This window comes from Suncus etruscus, chromosome 1 (assembly GCF_024139225.1).
Source record: "Suncus etruscus isolate mSunEtr1 chromosome 1, mSunEtr1.pri.cur, whole genome shotgun sequence".
NCBI lineage: Eukaryota > Metazoa > Chordata > Mammalia > Eulipotyphla > Soricidae > Suncus > Suncus etruscus.
The window spans coordinates 27,769,877-27,787,042 of NC_064848.1; the positions used below are offsets into that span (position 1 = coordinate 27,769,877).

At 35.1% G+C, this 17,166-nt stretch overlaps 1 protein-coding gene and 1 pseudogene across 1 annotated transcript in view; one reads left to right on the plus strand and one right to left on the minus strand.

The window, feature by feature from the left end:
* ERBB4 (erb-b2 receptor tyrosine kinase 4) overlaps positions 1–17,166 on the minus strand; it is a 1,143,943-nt gene that overhangs the window by 521,996 nt on the left and 604,781 nt on the right. The window lies entirely within an intron of this gene.
* On the plus strand, positions 104–6,756 carry LOC126012412 (cyclin-dependent kinase 1-like; annotated as a pseudogene).

Here is a 17,166-nt window from a genome sequence, read left to right on the forward strand (position 1 = left end):
TATATCTCCAGTCCCTATATTTGGTTTTAAATTGTCCATGTCACATATTATAATATATATACTTTTTATAAAGCAGGGTCGCCTCCCGCCCTGAGCTTGTGCCATGTGGACCCAACTTAGACTCCATGCTTTTGGACAGCGACCGTCCAATCCAGAACCCCAGATCCCAGAAGTGAAACCAACACAGGTTCCAGCAACAGCACCAGGAACCAAACTCCTCCCTGAGGAAACTCCGAATGCCTGTCAGGCACCAACTTGTATCAGTTTTAACATGACGTCCTGACATGAGGAAATGGCAACAACTTGTCCTAAGAGAGGGCTGTCCTATCTCACCACCTAACATAATTGTATGATGTAGGGAGCCCCTTAGAACAGGCAGAATACTTAGGGCCTTGTGACTTTGGACCTTGTGACTTTACTCAAAGCAGGTAGCCTCGAGAATTAAATGTAAAACATTTAAGGTCACCTTATATCCCACCTGCAGGCAGCCTTGAGAAATTGAATGTTACTTAAGGGCACCAAACAGAGAGCCATAAGCAAAACAGGTAGCCTCAAGGATTAACCCCACCTGCCAGAGATAGTTTCCATTATCGGTTTACCTAGTGAGACAGATCTCATTATCTGCATATGATCTCATTTGCTAATGGATCTTGTTATGCCTGTTCTATAGGTAAGAGCAGAACTGTGCCCCCAAAAATATATAAGCTGGGTCTTGAGTTTCAATAAATTGGAACTGGGTTCAGTCTTGGCTGAAATCCTTTTCCCACTTTTGTCTGTCTCCGTGTCTGTCTTTGTTCATCTGTCTGTCATGTCTGTCTTTTTGTCTTTGTGTTTGCGTCTCCCTCCAAGAAAGAATAACCACATCTTAACTGGGATGTCCCTGCAGGAAGGGCACCCACAGTATGATACAATTGGGAGACATGTCATCCTTTGCCCTAAGCAAAAACCAAAATTAATATTTATAGAAGACTGACTTTGACAAACATGGCCTGGACAAAACCTATTGAGGGACCAATGAGGAAGTCCCTAGCCTCAGCCTAGGCTTGGAATTTGTACAAAAACCAAGATCCCTAATTCCAGAGGTCTGACTTTGACGACTGCGACTGAGCAGAAATTCTGGAACCATGCTGAATGACTATACCCTAGGTTCTGTCCTGGGATCTGAACAAAAACCAAAACCACTAATTTAACACAAGACATCACAACAACAGTAATTGAACAGAATTCTTAGAACCATAAAGCAAAACTCTCTACTAGCCTTCTCCCTATGACCTATGCAAATAACTAGAGTTCCAGCTACAGAGGTGGGATGTCCTACCCACATCTGAGTGGAAAGTTTCCCGGCATGAAAAAAAAAAGACCTTGGGAAGTTAATGAATAAGTATGGACCCTGTAGTTGTTTCCATGGCAATATGCTTTAAGGGCGGAGAAACCTATGTATGTCTTAGGCCAAGGGAATTACTTTTCTAATTTCCCCAATGTTTACTGTGCCTATGCAAAAAGAAAGAAAGAAAGAAAGAAAGAAAGAAAGAAAGAAAGAAAGAAAGAAAGAAAGAAAGAAAGAAAGAAAGAAAGAAAGAAAGAAAGAAAGAGAGAAAGAAAGAGAGAGAGAGAAAGAAAGAAGAAAGAAAGAAAGAAGAAAGAAAGAAAGAAAGAAAGAAAGAAAGAAAGAAAGAGAAAGAAAGAGAGAGGAAATAAAGAAAGAGAGAGAGGAAAGAAAGAAAAAAGAAGAAAGAAAGAAAGAAAGAAAGAAAGAAAAAGAAAAAGAAAGAAAGAAAGAAAGAAAGAAAGAAAGAAAGAAAGAAAGAAAGAAAGAAAGAAAGAAAGAAAGAAAGAAAGAAAGGAAAAGAAAGAGAAGAAACATAACCCTTTTGTAAGAAGTTGTTGCTTTTTGTTTTGTTGTTGATGGTTTTTGTTTTTGTTTTATTGCTATAGTTGATGGTTTTGGTTTATTCTTTTTTATTCTTTTTGTACTTTTGTTGTTACTTCCTTATTGTTTTTTGTTTTTCTGTTGTTTTGTTACCTTTTTCTTGTTTTTCTCCTTCCTTCTTCTAAATGGATATTTATAATACCTAGACAGACTCATCCTAGTTTTTCTCTTTTTTGTTTGACACCCCCCCATGGTACCAAGACCAGACCTAGTCATATGTTCATTTTGTGGAAATAAAAAAATGATCAGACCTGAATACCAAATCCAAAGTCAATGACTACAGAATCAATACCCATTCTACAACAAGCTGTACAAGTAGGGAACAGTTCCACTAGCATTACGGGGGTAAAGGAGGGTGATGTGGGATGTATGCTGGGAACATGGATGGGGGAGGACAACACTGGTGGTGGGAATGCCCCTCGTTTATTGTCACTATGTGCCTTAAATATTACTGTGAAAAATTTGTAATTCACTTTTACCATAATAAAATTAAAAAAACAACTCGCTAGATATTATATACAGATTTATATATTTCTTTTTTTGTTGTTTTGTTTGTTTGTTTGTTTGGGGGGGTCACACCCGGCAGTGTTCAGGGATGTCTCCTGACTCTACACTCAGAAAACGCTCCTGGAAGGCTCCTGGGACCATACGGGATGCCGGGATTCGAATCACTATCCTTCTTCTGCATGCAAGGCAAAACGACTTATCTCCATGCTATCTCTCCGGCCCCAGATTTATATATTTCACAAGAATTATATTTATACACATGTATGCTCACAAATTTAATAAAATATTTGTCATTATTTAATGCAACTTATTTTTGTTATCTCCTTTTTTTGTTATTTTTGTTATCTCCTTTTTATTTATTTATTATTTATTATGTCATTTTGTTTTTTTGTTTTTGGGCCACACCGGGTTGTGCTCAGGGGTTATTCCTGGCTCTGCACTCAGAAATCACTCCTGATAGGTTATTGGGATGTTATAAAATGCTGGGGGATACAACCAAAGTCAGCCACGTGTAAGCCAAATGCCTCATCTGTTGTTTTTCTATCACTCAGGCCCAGCTATCCTCTTTTAATTATGCGTCAACAACTGACTAGACTAATTTCACAAACTACAAATAAGTTGTGATGTATCATTTCAAGGAAAATGCATTGGTAAAACAGAATCTTTGGCAGGAGTATATTACAATCTACATCTTTGATAGTATTATTCAGTTAGACTGAATTTCTTTTTGGTGACCTGTAGCAATAAGAAAATTAAAGGGAAGTTTAAATACCAAGAATAACAATGACATTTTAATTTTCAGAAAATGAGGCAATTATATTCATAAACGACATAACTGAGAATTAGTCTCAGATGAATTAAGGAAATCATTTATTTAAGCAAGTTAGGTACATGTAGTATAATATTGAAATAATTTAAAAAAGAATAAAAAAGCTAATAGTCCAATCATTCCTATGATAAAAATAATATTATTATGTTATAATTTAATATTAACTAGATCATTACTAAAGCATAATTAATTAATTAAACAAATTATAAATATAAACTAACCAATTTTATTTTATTATTGGATACACATCTAAAACTAACAAATTTCCTTTTACTAAGATCTAGTTAGATGAATAGAGGTAACAGTGATCTACTGTTCTCATACTGACAAAAGAGTAGAACTATAATGCTCTTTCCCAATGCCCTCTAAATAAATTGCATTTCAAAAATGGTTCACTTTGTGTTATCAATTATTCTTTTTCTACACCCACTTCCCACATTAGCATATAAATGTTATAATGTTCTCCATTCTAACATATGCATTATTTGCCTTCCTTATCTTTCTTTATTCCCAACAACTTTCAATACAATCTGTTATAGAATTGTTAATATTTCTCTTTCCTTTGGAATTTACTGTCTTTTGAAACAATTCTAAACAACTTTTATTTATTTTTTAAACCATTGTGATAAAAAAACTTTAAAGGTTATCAGTAATTTTCATAATTTAAATTTGATGAATGTTTTTCTTTTTTTCTTTTTTTTTGTTTTTTGTTTTTGTTTTTGTTTTTTTGTTTGTTTTTGGGCCACACCTGGTGGTGCTCAGGGGTTAGTTACTCCTGGCTGTCTGCTCAGAAATAGCTCCTGGCAGGCACAGGGGACCATATGGGACACCAGGATTCGAACCAATCACCTTTGGTCCTGGATCAGCTGCTTGCAAGGCAAACACCACTGTGCTATCTCTCCGGGCCCGAATGTTTTTCTTATAGTCTCAAACTAATTTCTCCAAACCAATTTAATACTTTATCATACTTTACTTGGAATATAAAGGATTTATCATGTGATTTTACTCACACTTCTATTACTAGTTTTTGACTTGGTCTCCTTTAACTTTTTCTTGCTGTTTTCAGAATTCTGTCTCTATCTCTGGGATTTGTCATTGTGACTAGGATGTGTCTTGGGGTGGTTTTTCTGGGGTCTCTTTTGGTTGGTACTCTTCGGGCATGCAGGATTTGATCACATATATTCTTTAGCTCTGGAAGTTTCTCTTTAATGATGTTCTTGACCGTTGATTCTTCCTGGAAATTTTCTTCCTGGGTCTCTGGGACTCCAATGATTCTTAAGTTGTTTCTGTTGATCTTATCATAGACTTCTATTTTCATCTGTTCCCATTCTTTGACTAATTTTTCCATTGTCTGCTCATTTGCTTTAAGTTTTTTGTCCAATCTCTCCTGCTGTATGGAATTGTTATGTATCTCATCTTCCACAGCACCAAATCTATTCTCAGCTTCTGATACCCTGTCCCAGAACTTATCCATTTTGTCATTCACTTCGTTTACTGACTTTTTCAGGCCTGTTAATTGACATGTTATTTCAGTTTGGAGTTTTGTGATTTCTGTCTTCATATTTTCTTGGTTCTTATTAGTGTTCTGTTCAACTCGATCCATGGTTTCTTGGAGATCTTTGAGCATCTTCCATATTGCTAGTCTAAAGTCCTTATCTGAGAGGTTGATTAGTTGGTTGGTCATTATCTGGTCCTCAGAATTGTCATCTTCATTCTCTATGTCTGATGCTGGCCTGCGTTGTTTCCCCATTGTCACACTTGTATTGTGGGTTTTTCTACGTGTTGTGGTGGCATTCATTGTCTATATGATGCAGGCAGCACACTCCTCTGGCTCCTCCCTTTCTGGATGGGCTGACTTGCCTCTAAGGGAGGGGAGTCCTCCGTGGATGAAGCCTCACACTGGGTCAAATCTTAGGCCCGAGCATGCAACAGAGAAGACAGTCCGGAGAGAAATGTTTGCTTCTGTGATATAGCGCCCTTCTTAGTGTGATTTTTCCTTCTTGTTGCAATGGTGTTCTTTCCTTAGAAAGAGTGCATGGCCGCTCCGCTTCGCTACGCGGCAGTGCTCCGCTGGAGCCTCTTTTTGCCCCACTCGCAAGAGTTTTACGCAAGAGGACAGTAGACAGACATAGACAGGTCACACTCACAGTTTTTCACAGTTGGGCCCCACTGGGCCGGTGTACTTTCACGGGTTTTCCCCGCCTGGTGTCACACACAGGGAGCCGGCTTTTGCCTCCTTTAACTTTTTCACCTCACCTCTCTACTGGCTGTCTCAAGGTACATAATTAAATTCCTTTCCTCTGCCACGGTCACTTAAAGGCTCTTACAAAGTTTCAAATCTTTACACACAAACTATGTAAAATGTCTAAGTCTAATATACTTTCACTTGAATGTTAACTTATACTTCCAACTGTTTTCTGAATAATTTTATCTAATAGACACCTTGGTTTTAAGAAGACAAAACCCTGAACTCCTAATTCCCCATTCCAACTCCGATTTTGAAAGATTATTCTTTCAGAATATGGTAAATTCTTTAGTATAAGTTTAAAAAAATAAAGTAAGAAATAACTCTTGACCACCGTCATACTTTTCCACATGCACATATAGTTCATTCAAGAATCCCTTTTCTGACTTGGCTTCAGAGCGCGTCTGGGGTACTCTCGGGGATCTGTCATAGCCAGTGATTGAGTAATATTGGAAGACTATATCAAAATAGAGAAAATTGGAGAAGGTACCTATGGAGTTGTTTATAAGGACAGACACAAAACTATAGGCCAAATTGTGACCATGAAGAAAATCAGGCTAAAATTTTGTCATCCAAACATAATCAGTCTTCAAGATATGCTTACGCAGGATACCAAGTTATATCTTATTTTTTAATTTCTTTCCATGGATCTGAAGAACTACTTGGATTCCATTCCTCTTGGTCAGTTCATGGACTCCTCATTTGTTAAGAGTTATTTGTACCAAATCCTACAAGGAATTGTGTTTTGCCAATCTAGAAGAGTTCTACACAGAGACTTAAAACCTCAGAATCTACTGATTGATAACAAAGGGACCATGAAACTGCCTGATTTTGGTCTTGCCAGAGCTTTTGGAATACCTATTCGAATATACAAACACAATGTAGTGACACTCTGGTGTTAAGTCTCTAAAACTACTGCTAGAGTCAGCTCGATACTCTACTCCTGTTGACATTTGGAGCTTAGGGACTGAAGCCACTTTTCCATGAGATTCAGAAATCGATCAGCTCTTCCGAATTTTCAGAGTTTTGGGCATTCCCAACAATGAAGTTTGGCCCCTAGTGGAATCGCTACAGGACTACAAGAATACATACCCGAAGTGGAAACCAAGAAGTCTGGCATCCCACTCGAAGAATTTGGATAAAGATGGCTTGGATCTGCTCTCGATAATGTTGGTCTATGATCCAGCCAAGCGAATTTCTGGCAAGATGGTATTAAATCACCCATACTTTAAAATCTTACTTTGACCATCTCATTCACCATAGTTATATAGATTATTTTTTAACTAAGGTAGTTTAATTGTTTTAATGAAAAACACTCATAAGAGAATACCAAATGACAAGGTTCAACATGATAAATAATTGGCATTTCTTTGTATTTATTTTGTGCTTTTAGCACAAAAATATCAAATTACTTAGAGTTCATGCTATAAGTGATATAACAGACTATAATACATTTTTTCATATGTCTATATATTGTAAATGCAAGATACTATTTATCTGAAAAAATATAATTGTATCAGAGTATTCTAAAGACATTTATGAGAAATCTATTCAAAAGCATTTCTGCTCTTAAATTAGAAAGATCATAAAAATCTGTTAACATTACAAAAGACAATGACTTAAAATCCATTAAATGCTTTTTTTTTCAAATGTATGTACCACTTGACTCCTTTATAATTCTAAAAGCAAACAGGTCTGTAACAATTTAAGGATTAATAATTTAAATAATAAGGAAGACTTTAACTGACGTGTGTGAGCCTAGAAGGAGCTGATGAGGGCTGTGTCTAGAGTTTAGACTAGAAAAAGAGCCATTTGAATTGAATTTAGACATGTGAGCCCAGAGACAGTGGCTGAGCACTTTTGGTAGAGTTGAACTAAAAAACACCATTTTGAATCAAAATGAGAAAAATAACAAAGAACCTCACCACACCTTGTGAATGAAGATGCTAGTTCTGAAGACCCAACCAACATCAGCCACCTACATAACCTCTCTGATCAGGAATTTAAAGAGGATATGGGAAGGCTGTTCAAAGAACTGAAAGAAACCTTGGAACAAACAGCCTCTAGGCTCAAGAGGATGTAAGAGTAGAAATAAAAAAATATATATATTTATACAGAAATATCAGTGCTGAATAACATGGTTCATGAAATGAAAAACTCACCAGCAGAATGTCAGTTGTTGAGGACAGAATTAGTGAGGTGGAACATGAACACATACAGAAATGATCAAAAGATGAAAAATATCCTCAAAGAAAGTGAACAGACAAAAATAGAACTCTGCAAAAACTAAATAGAAGCAACATTAAGAATCATTGGAATCCCAGAAAAACAGGAAGAAAACCCATGAAGAAACAAAAGTCAAGGTCATAATTGGTGAGAAGTCTGGAAAACAGGCAAGGACATCCTGGATACCCAAAGAGTACAAGCTAAAAAAAGTCAAAGAAAAGCGCTCCAAGGCACATACTAGTCACAATGATGAAAACCACAGAATGGGATGGAATACTGAAAGCATCAGAACAAAAGGGGGAATTATATGCATAAAAGGATTCTTAAGATTTAAAGCAGATTTATCACAAAAAAACTCTAAAGGTCTGAAGGCTGTGGTCGAATATAGTGTCAAAATTCCATGAAATGAATAAATTGCCAAGAATACTTAACCAGCCAGATTTTCAGGTTTGAAGGAAGAATACACAACTCATGGATAAACAACAGCTCAGAAACTTTATAGATTCAAAATCAACTTTAAATGAGGATCTACTTTAATTCAATGCAGACCAAACAATTATCAGGGAGATGCAAATCAAAAGAACAATGAGGTAACATCTCACACCATAGAGACTGTCATGCATCACAAAGAACAAGATCAACTAGTGCAAGTGTGGATGCATGGATAAATGGACTCTTTTCACTGCTGTTGAGAATGCCTACTAGTCCAGCCTTTCTGTAAAACAATAGGGATAGTCCTTAAACAACTAGAAATTGAGCTTCTGTATGATCCTGCAATACCATGCCTAGGAATATACCCTAGGGACACAAAAACAATTCAGATCTTTTCTCTGCGCTTCAGTTATTCACAGCACTATTTACAATAGCCAGAATCTGGAAGTAACCCAGATGCCCAACAACAGATGAGTGGCTAAAGAAACTGTGGTACATCTACTCAATGGAATATTATGTAGTGTAGCTATTAGGAAAATGAAGTCATGAAGTGTGCTTATAATTGGACAGATGTGGAGATTATTGTGCTGAGTGAAATGAGTCAAAGGGAGAGGGATAGACAAAACAATATCAGTCATCTGTGGGATATAAGAAAAATAAAAGTGAGCTTGGTAATAATCCAGAGAAAATAGAGATGAGGACCAGGAGTACCTTTCCATAATAGGAAGATTGCCTCTAAGAGTGGAAACTGCAGTTAAAGTAGAGAAGGGTCTATGACAATGATAGTTTGAACTGATCACTCTGAACAAAAACTGGGTTCTGAAAGAAAATAAACGATATACATGGGAACCCCTTCATTAACAGTGCAAACCACAGTGTCCAAAAAAAGAGATAGATAGACAAAAAGAGAAAGAGTGAGGGAGAGAAAGAAAGAGTCAAGCAAAATGCCTGGCCCATAAGCAGTCAGGAGGATAGTGGAAAGAAAATTGAGACATTGGTGGCAGGAAATGTGCACTGTACTGCAAACTGAAGTGTCTAAATGGAAACAATAAAAAGTAAGAGACAGTGTTAGGGTCCAGAAATCGAAGGACGAGACGAGACCACACAAATAGGAGTAAAGTTTAAACTTTATTTCGCCTGCCAACAGCTCCTAACTAACCGGTCAGGATTCTCTCCCACGAGGGATGAAAGAAACCTGCCCAAGGTCGTGAATGGGATTATATAGGATAGGGATATAGGGAGGTTCTAGCTTTCTGATGATCTTTAAAATAATTGGCTCTTGTCTTGGGGTACCTTCCTACTGCTCCCTTGTCCTTCCCTGATAGGCTACCTGGTATGGCCAGGTAGATTGAGGCGGGATTTATGGAAATAGGTTTCTGAAGCCCCAGCATATAGCTCACACCTTGTGATCCTTACAAAATGGTGTTTCTCCCTGCTCAGAACCTAAGAAGCCTACCATGTGGCTTTTGCAAAATGGCGTCCCTCTTATTCAGAATTCAAGTCCCAACAACAGAAAAAAGATAGAAAGAAGAAGAATATGTATGCCCCAGAGTTAAGAAGGGGAGAAGTCATTGGAGAGGGTGAGATTGAAACTGGGGAACTTTTGTGGTGGCAAATGTGCACTGATGAAGGTTATGGTACATGGTATGACTGTAACTCAATCATGAACAACGTCGGTGGAAAAAAAAATGTATTATGAATAACCTTGTAACCCTGGCTTTTAAATAAAATTATAAAACAGGAAAAAATGATAAGTGAACAAAATCATTAACTAAGTTATATTTTTTCCTAATGGAAATAAAATTATTATAGTTTACCAGTATTATTTCGGATAAATGTATCATAGTCACGTCTGTCAAAATCACATGCCTGTCAGTTATATATGGGACCTACTAGCCTTAAATTTTAAGCATTCGCAGTTTTATTTTTATACCAGCATTAATAGAAGTGACAGGGAATCTCTGAGCTTAACTGACTAGCCTATAATTCTAAAATTTCCTTTTCATATGCTTCATTAACTTTTTCTTTTTATAGTCTTCCGCTGTTATTAAGTTAGTAACATATATTTGTAATATTCAAATAATATTTAATAAATGTGTGAATCTATTTGTTTCATGAAAAGAATAGAAAAGCAAAACACAATTAATATTAAATTTGCAAATTTCAGATCAGTGAGACAAAAAGCACTTCCCCTTCAATACAGGCCTGTCAATGCAGGCTCCATCCCTAGTATCTGTGATACTAGTATCACCACAAGGTGTCACTCCAGAGAACAGAGCCAGAAAAAGACCCTTCCAAGGTGTGGTCCCAAGTTTCCTTCCCCCAAAAGATGCTCAGACATCTTTTAGTCTCTTAGTCATAGAAACTAGAATGATCTTTAATTACAACTTAAACATTTTCCATGTGATAAGATAAAATAAATATCAGGATTGCTTTATGCATGTTATTTGTCCATGAATATAAAATCTATGATGTGACACTTTAGAAGCTAGCTTCACTTAATAAACTTACTTCCTCAAATCATTGGTGACCTTCTTCAGGTCAGACTTACTTTAAGCTCTACAGTCAAATTTTAAATTTATAAGTTGTATATGGAGAAATATTTAATGTATGATGTTGATTACAATTTTTCTGATAAAAACTGAAGGAAAAAAACTCAGACTAAATAAAATTGGGAGGCTGATTTCAGAACTAGTTTTTAGATGTCATAATCTCCCAACACATCTGAAAATTTACAAACTAGTATGCATTACAAGGTCACTCAGGTGCTTAAAGGAAGGAAAGTGACATTCATGGCATTCCTTCAGTAATAATTATGCAAACAATACTGCAAACCAAAGTACCTAAAAGGAAAAATAGAAAGAGAGAGAAATTGCAAGAGAAAAGAAAATTGTCTTCCAGAAAGGCAGGTAAGGATGGGGTGGAGGGCAGGAGTGAAATCTGCATTGGTGAAGGAAAGGGTATTGGAACATTGTGTGATTGAAACTCAATCATAAACAACTTAGCATCTCACAGTGATTCATAACCAACTATTAATTAAACATTTATATTTGATTTTAAATGCTATATCTCTACATTAATACAATAGAACCTTATGTTGTATAAAATATTATTTGGGGCCACACTCAGGACCCAGCTCTCTATATGCTTAGAGATTACTTCTGACATTGCTTAGGAGTTACTGAGGAGCAAACCTATCATGATATGAACCTATCCAAACATTTATATGGATTTACTGAGGAGCAAACCTGGATCAAATGTGTACTATTTGTACTATTGTACTATAGCTTAGCTACTTACCTAGCTTTCTTAGTTATATAGAGTTATACATCTATGAATAGTAACCTAAACCAATAAAAGTGGTTGTTGTAGGGGCCGGAGTTGTAGGGCATTTGCCTTCCATGTGGCTGACCTAGGAATGGATCATGGTTCAGTCCCCCCGCGTCCCATATGTTTCCCCAAGCCAGGAGCGATTTATGAACGCATAGCCAGTAGCAACTCCTGAACGTGACCGAGTGTGTCCCCCGCCGAAAAAAAGGTGACTGTTGTTAAAAAAAAATTGTCTTGAAAGAGACCATTCAAGTATTTTACTATTGATTACCCTATAGATTTAGTTAGAAATGTGAATTTAAACTATCAAGCAAGCTTGTGAGACCTTCATAACAATCAGATGCAATTTTTTGTTGGTTTGTTTTTGTTTTTGGACCACACCGGTGACGCTAAGGGGTTATTTCTGACTGTGTACTCAGGAGTCGCTCCTGGCTTGCGGGGCCACATGGGATGCCAGGAATCGAACTCAGGTCCGTTCTCAGTCAGCCTTGTGCAAGGCTGTGCCATCGCTCCAGCTCCATCATCAGATGCAATTTAACATGATTCTTTCACCAGTAGGAAATAAAAATGTCCTTAGTCTGTTCTCACTAAAAGGTATTCTTTGTACACACACAGACCTGAAGCTGTCACGTTCCATTACAGGCAGAATTCCAAGCAGAAACACCCAAGAGTATCCTGGCTTGTAAACTGATGCCTACACAGTGGCTTAAGAAGCATTTAAGGAGAAGAACTTCAAAAAACTTTAGTGGATCTGACATTCTCAATTAGAAATTCTCCTCATACTAGCTGGGATCTCAGAGGACATCAACACAGTAAACAGTTGTTCCCACATCTTAAAATAGCAGATTGAACATTTAACCTTTCTGCTGCCCAGTTTGAGCTGAATTACTATTTTATGTTTAAACACACACATACACTTTCTATTTTGCTTTTATCCTATTGGAGTACACTGATGGAAAAAAACCTCTTTTATTATCAGTTCCTTACAGTATAGAGAAATGTATTTATAGAAACTTCAAAGTAGTCAATTTCAAGTGGTTAAAATAAATTTTAAATAAGAATTTGGTTATTCAAAATAAGTCTGTTTTAAGTAAAGTATTTTGTGACTATATCATTCATGATGTGAGATAAGTACGCTTTTGTGACTGATGTTATATTTAGTAACTTACAAATGCTCAGGAGAGGACATGAACTCTTAGGGTACTTTTAATAACTTCCTCCCCAAGATTTGTCACATGTTCATTATTTATAAGTAACCTAGTTTATTTACTAGATACTGTAGTTTTCAGGGATGTAAATAACAATTATTGATGTTAAGTAACAGTAGGATTGTTCGGAATTACATAGTCATATTTTTACTTTTCTCTTTTTACTTTATAAGGAATACTTGAAAATCTAATGACATCATAAACAAAGTCATGTATTAGGTTCCAGTGATATATCAGAAGCCTATATCTCTCACCTGAAGTGGAATAGTGGAATGGCTAAATGATAAACATGCAGGTTTTTAGATTAATCTGATAATATTTATCTGGTCTATTGTGACTAGAGACATAACAACTGTAGGCTATTTAAAACAAGCTAAAATTCTGAGTAGAGAACTGTGCTACTTGTTCTATTCAGCCTTTAAAATAAAAAAATCCAGGGTGTACACCTTAAAGATTTTTTGTTTCTTTTTTGCCATTGCCTTTCTCACTTAGCTTCTGAAATTTGTTTCTTTGCCACTTGCTCTCTCTCTCTCTCTCTCTCTCTCTCTCTCTCTCTCTCTCTCTCTCTCTCTCCCTCCCTCCCTCTCCCTCCCTCTCTCTCTCCGTTTCAGATTCAAAACAGGTTTTATTTTGAAATTCGAGGAAAGGGAGTGAGAGACTAAGGGAGAGAAAGTAATCCACACAAGAAAGAGTGAAGGCTTCTCCAAAGGCAGAGGAGTCCCAGTACGTCTTAGCATTGATGTATGAAAGTAAACATCTCAAGAACAAAGATGTGGAAAGTACATACTTGCAGAATCCATGTACATGGGCTGAAAATACAGTGTGCTAAATTCTTTTTTTTATAGTGATTATATTCAATTAAGTTGCCATTTACTAGTGACCGAGGTTAAATCATCTGACAAGTATATAGATTCATCATGCTGTTTGGGAGCATGGCAGGTGCCTAGTGTTATACACTGTTCAGGCGCTGATTCTGGCATGCGCCTTGAGAGGCTCACTGTCTAAACCGCTGTTTGAAGGAGCTCTTCAAACATCTTTATGCCAGCCTTACCCACCTGGGAAATTTTCTCATCCTATGACTACAGAAGGATGACTGTCATAAGCATGCTCTGTGCGATGGGCCCATCACTTACATGATGTTATCTCATTTCAAGATGCCATCTGTGGTTTTTCCAACATCACCATCTCATAGGTTGAGGGCATCACTCTTAACTGGAAAATTTATTACTCTGAACACATTTAGCATTGTCAACAAAATGTGACAGTTCCTATAGTCTAATATCTTAACTTCTTTTATAATTCATCCTCTTTGACAATAAAGCTCCAGCTGATATTAACACTTGTAAAATGAATAAAGGATATTATATTCACAAGCATCATTTGTAAAGGCAAGAAAAATAGAAAAATTTGATTTTATAAAGATGAACAAGTTTTATACATTTTCTTTAAAAGAGTGCATCACTTTGGATGTGTATGCATAGTTACAGAACATTCTTGAATATTTGGAAATTATGTAATGGTTTTCTATTTGACTTTCGTGATTTGTCTGTCTGATATCTACATTGGAATATATGTTTCTAAAAAATAAAATTTATAAAATTTTCGTTCATATGTATTCAAAGTGATTCCATCATGTAATGAGGGAATTTAAAAATAAATTACATATAAGTATAAATAATTTATTATGAAAAGATGAAATAGAATATTAAGAAACCCTCCATGAGACATTTAGATAAATAAACAAATATTCCTTTACCTGTCATAAGATGGTGAGCCATACATGGCTCTATTTTGTATCTTTTATAAGACATTAACTGAACTATAAGAGTTGATATCTTACAAACTGGCTTAAAAATTTTAACACAATATTAGTTTTAGCTAAATGAAATGCTCTATAAATATACAAAAGAAAAGTGAGATGGCTGAAGCAGTGGTGGAAGTGGTAAGGCTTTTGCCTTGCATGCGCTAATCTAGGATGGACCCTGCCTCCATCCCAGGTCTCCCATATGATCCCCCAAGACAGGGAGGAATTTCTGAGGGTGTCGCCAGGAGTAACCCCTGAGCATCCCCAGGTGTGTTACCCAAAACAAACAAACAAACAAAACAAAAACAGAAAGAAAAGTTGGGTTTGTTTATTTGTTATTGTTTTATTTTATTTTGTTTTTTGTACTACTCTCAGAGGTGCCAGGATTACTCCTGGCTCTGTATTCAGAAATTACTCCAGGTAGGCTTGGCGGATAAAAACTGGGTCAAACAAGTGCAAGGAAAATGCACTACTAGTGTTATATCACACTGGCACCCAAGAAAAATTAGTTATTAAAAATAATCCTATTTTCTGTAAAGTATTTGAAATTTTTCTCTGTAAATATGCTTAATTCCTACTAAACATCAAATATTTAACACACATTTTATGTAATACTAATGTCTCAAAATTGAGAAGGTAATTCTTTATGCAAATTCACAACAATTATAAATTACTAAATTTATAAAGTAAATTATAAGTACTAAGGAGTTTCCAACTATAAAATGATAGCAAATAAAAACAACTATCTTTGAAATAAATGTGTAATTCAATTAAGTCTAAATTCTTTTAAAATACATTTTTATTAAAGATAATACTTAATTTATGTGTTAGAAATATAAAATATTCAATGAATTCATTATCTCTAACCAAATGAGTATATCCACTTTTATTATAATATATTAAAATTTATTTGTGTTGTGCTTTTTTACAGAATATTTTATTTATAACACAGTTTATTGCATTTCTTCTGGCCATTTATTACTATTATTTTAATATATTGTGCTGTCAATGTTTTCTTTTAAATTTCTCCATTTTTCTTTAGCTCTGATAAATATAATTTGTGGGTGAAATACACATGTTATTACCAAATTCTGAAAGTATTAATTGAATAATCTTTCAGTTATTAATATTATTTAATGAGTATAACATAAAAATCACAGTATTTGCAATTTAACAATATTTAATTAAACATCACACTACACAATGATACACCAAATGTCCCATAGTTTTTGTCAAATATGTTTATAGAAAGTGCTCTTGGGGTGAGGAGGGAGAAAGAATTTATTCAAAATATAAAAATCAAATTAAAAAAATCATAGTTTAATTCTCACTTTGAGCAAAAGATCAATTTATTGTCACATACATGACAATTTAATATTTGTACCTTTTATTCATGTAAGAAAAACATATTTGTTTTCTAATTACCTTATTTATTTATATTAATGGCTTAAATAATTATATTTGACTAAAAACTAAAATTTTATACAAGTTTTTTTCTGAAATATACCCTTAGTAAACTTGTAGATGGTGCATTTTTTCTTTCTTTCTTTCTTTCTTTCTTTCTTTCTTTCTTTCTTTCTTTCTGTCTTTCTGTCTTTGTTTCTTTCTTTCTGTCTTTCTTTTTCTTTCTTTCTTTCTTTCTTTCTTTCTTTCTTTCTTTCTTCTTTTTTCTTTCTTTCTTTCTTTCTTTTTCTTTCTTTCTTTCTTTTCTTTCTTTCTTTTTTCTTTATCTTTCCTTTCTTTCTTGTCTTCTTTCTTTCTTTCTTTCTTATCCTTTTCTTTCTTTCTTTCTTTCTTTTCTTTCTTTCTTCTTTCTTATTCCTTTCATTTTCTTCTTTCATTTTGGGGGATTAGGACACACTAAAAAATCACTCAATAAATGATATGCAGTGCTTAGGATCAAACTGGTGTCCACTGAATTCAAGGTACATGCTTCAACCACTGAACTATCTCTCTTGTCCCTAGACTAATTATCCAGAAAAAAAAAGAACCCAACAAGCCAGCCATACTTTTTAATGTCTTTAAGGCATTAATTGATTTCCTCCAAATATACACTTATCAGAAAAAAAGTTCTCCTGATATACCATGTGCTCTGCAACACTGATTAATTGCAATAAAATTAAAAAAGAAAACATTATTATTTAAAACTCATCTCCATGCTTGTATAAATGACCAAGCTTAACAAAAAAAGAAAAAGAAGCACATCTGCAAATATACCTATATACTAATTCTTGCATACTTTAATTTCATTACATCATATAGTATCATTTGATACACAGCTTATTTTTAAGCTAATTTTCTACTTCTGAAAAGAAGTTGGGCTCTTAACTTAATGGACCATTAGAGTCAGGCACAAATATCAAAGGCAAGCAAATACCATTCCAAGTGTCCCAGATAAATATGCACAAATAATGTGTTTCAGCTGTGTTTTGAAACTGGTGCAGGTGCATGCTTTAAATATTGCAAAGGAAATTCAGACACATACACATAGTTCCTTACAGATATTAAGAGAGTCTGACATAAACGATGCATCTGAAAATGTCAAAACATAAAACTTAAACCTCATAAATTAATGAACTCATATATATGCTTGAACACTACTTTCCCATTGCTTAGGATTACTCCACTCCTAGCAACACAAGATTTTAAAGCAAT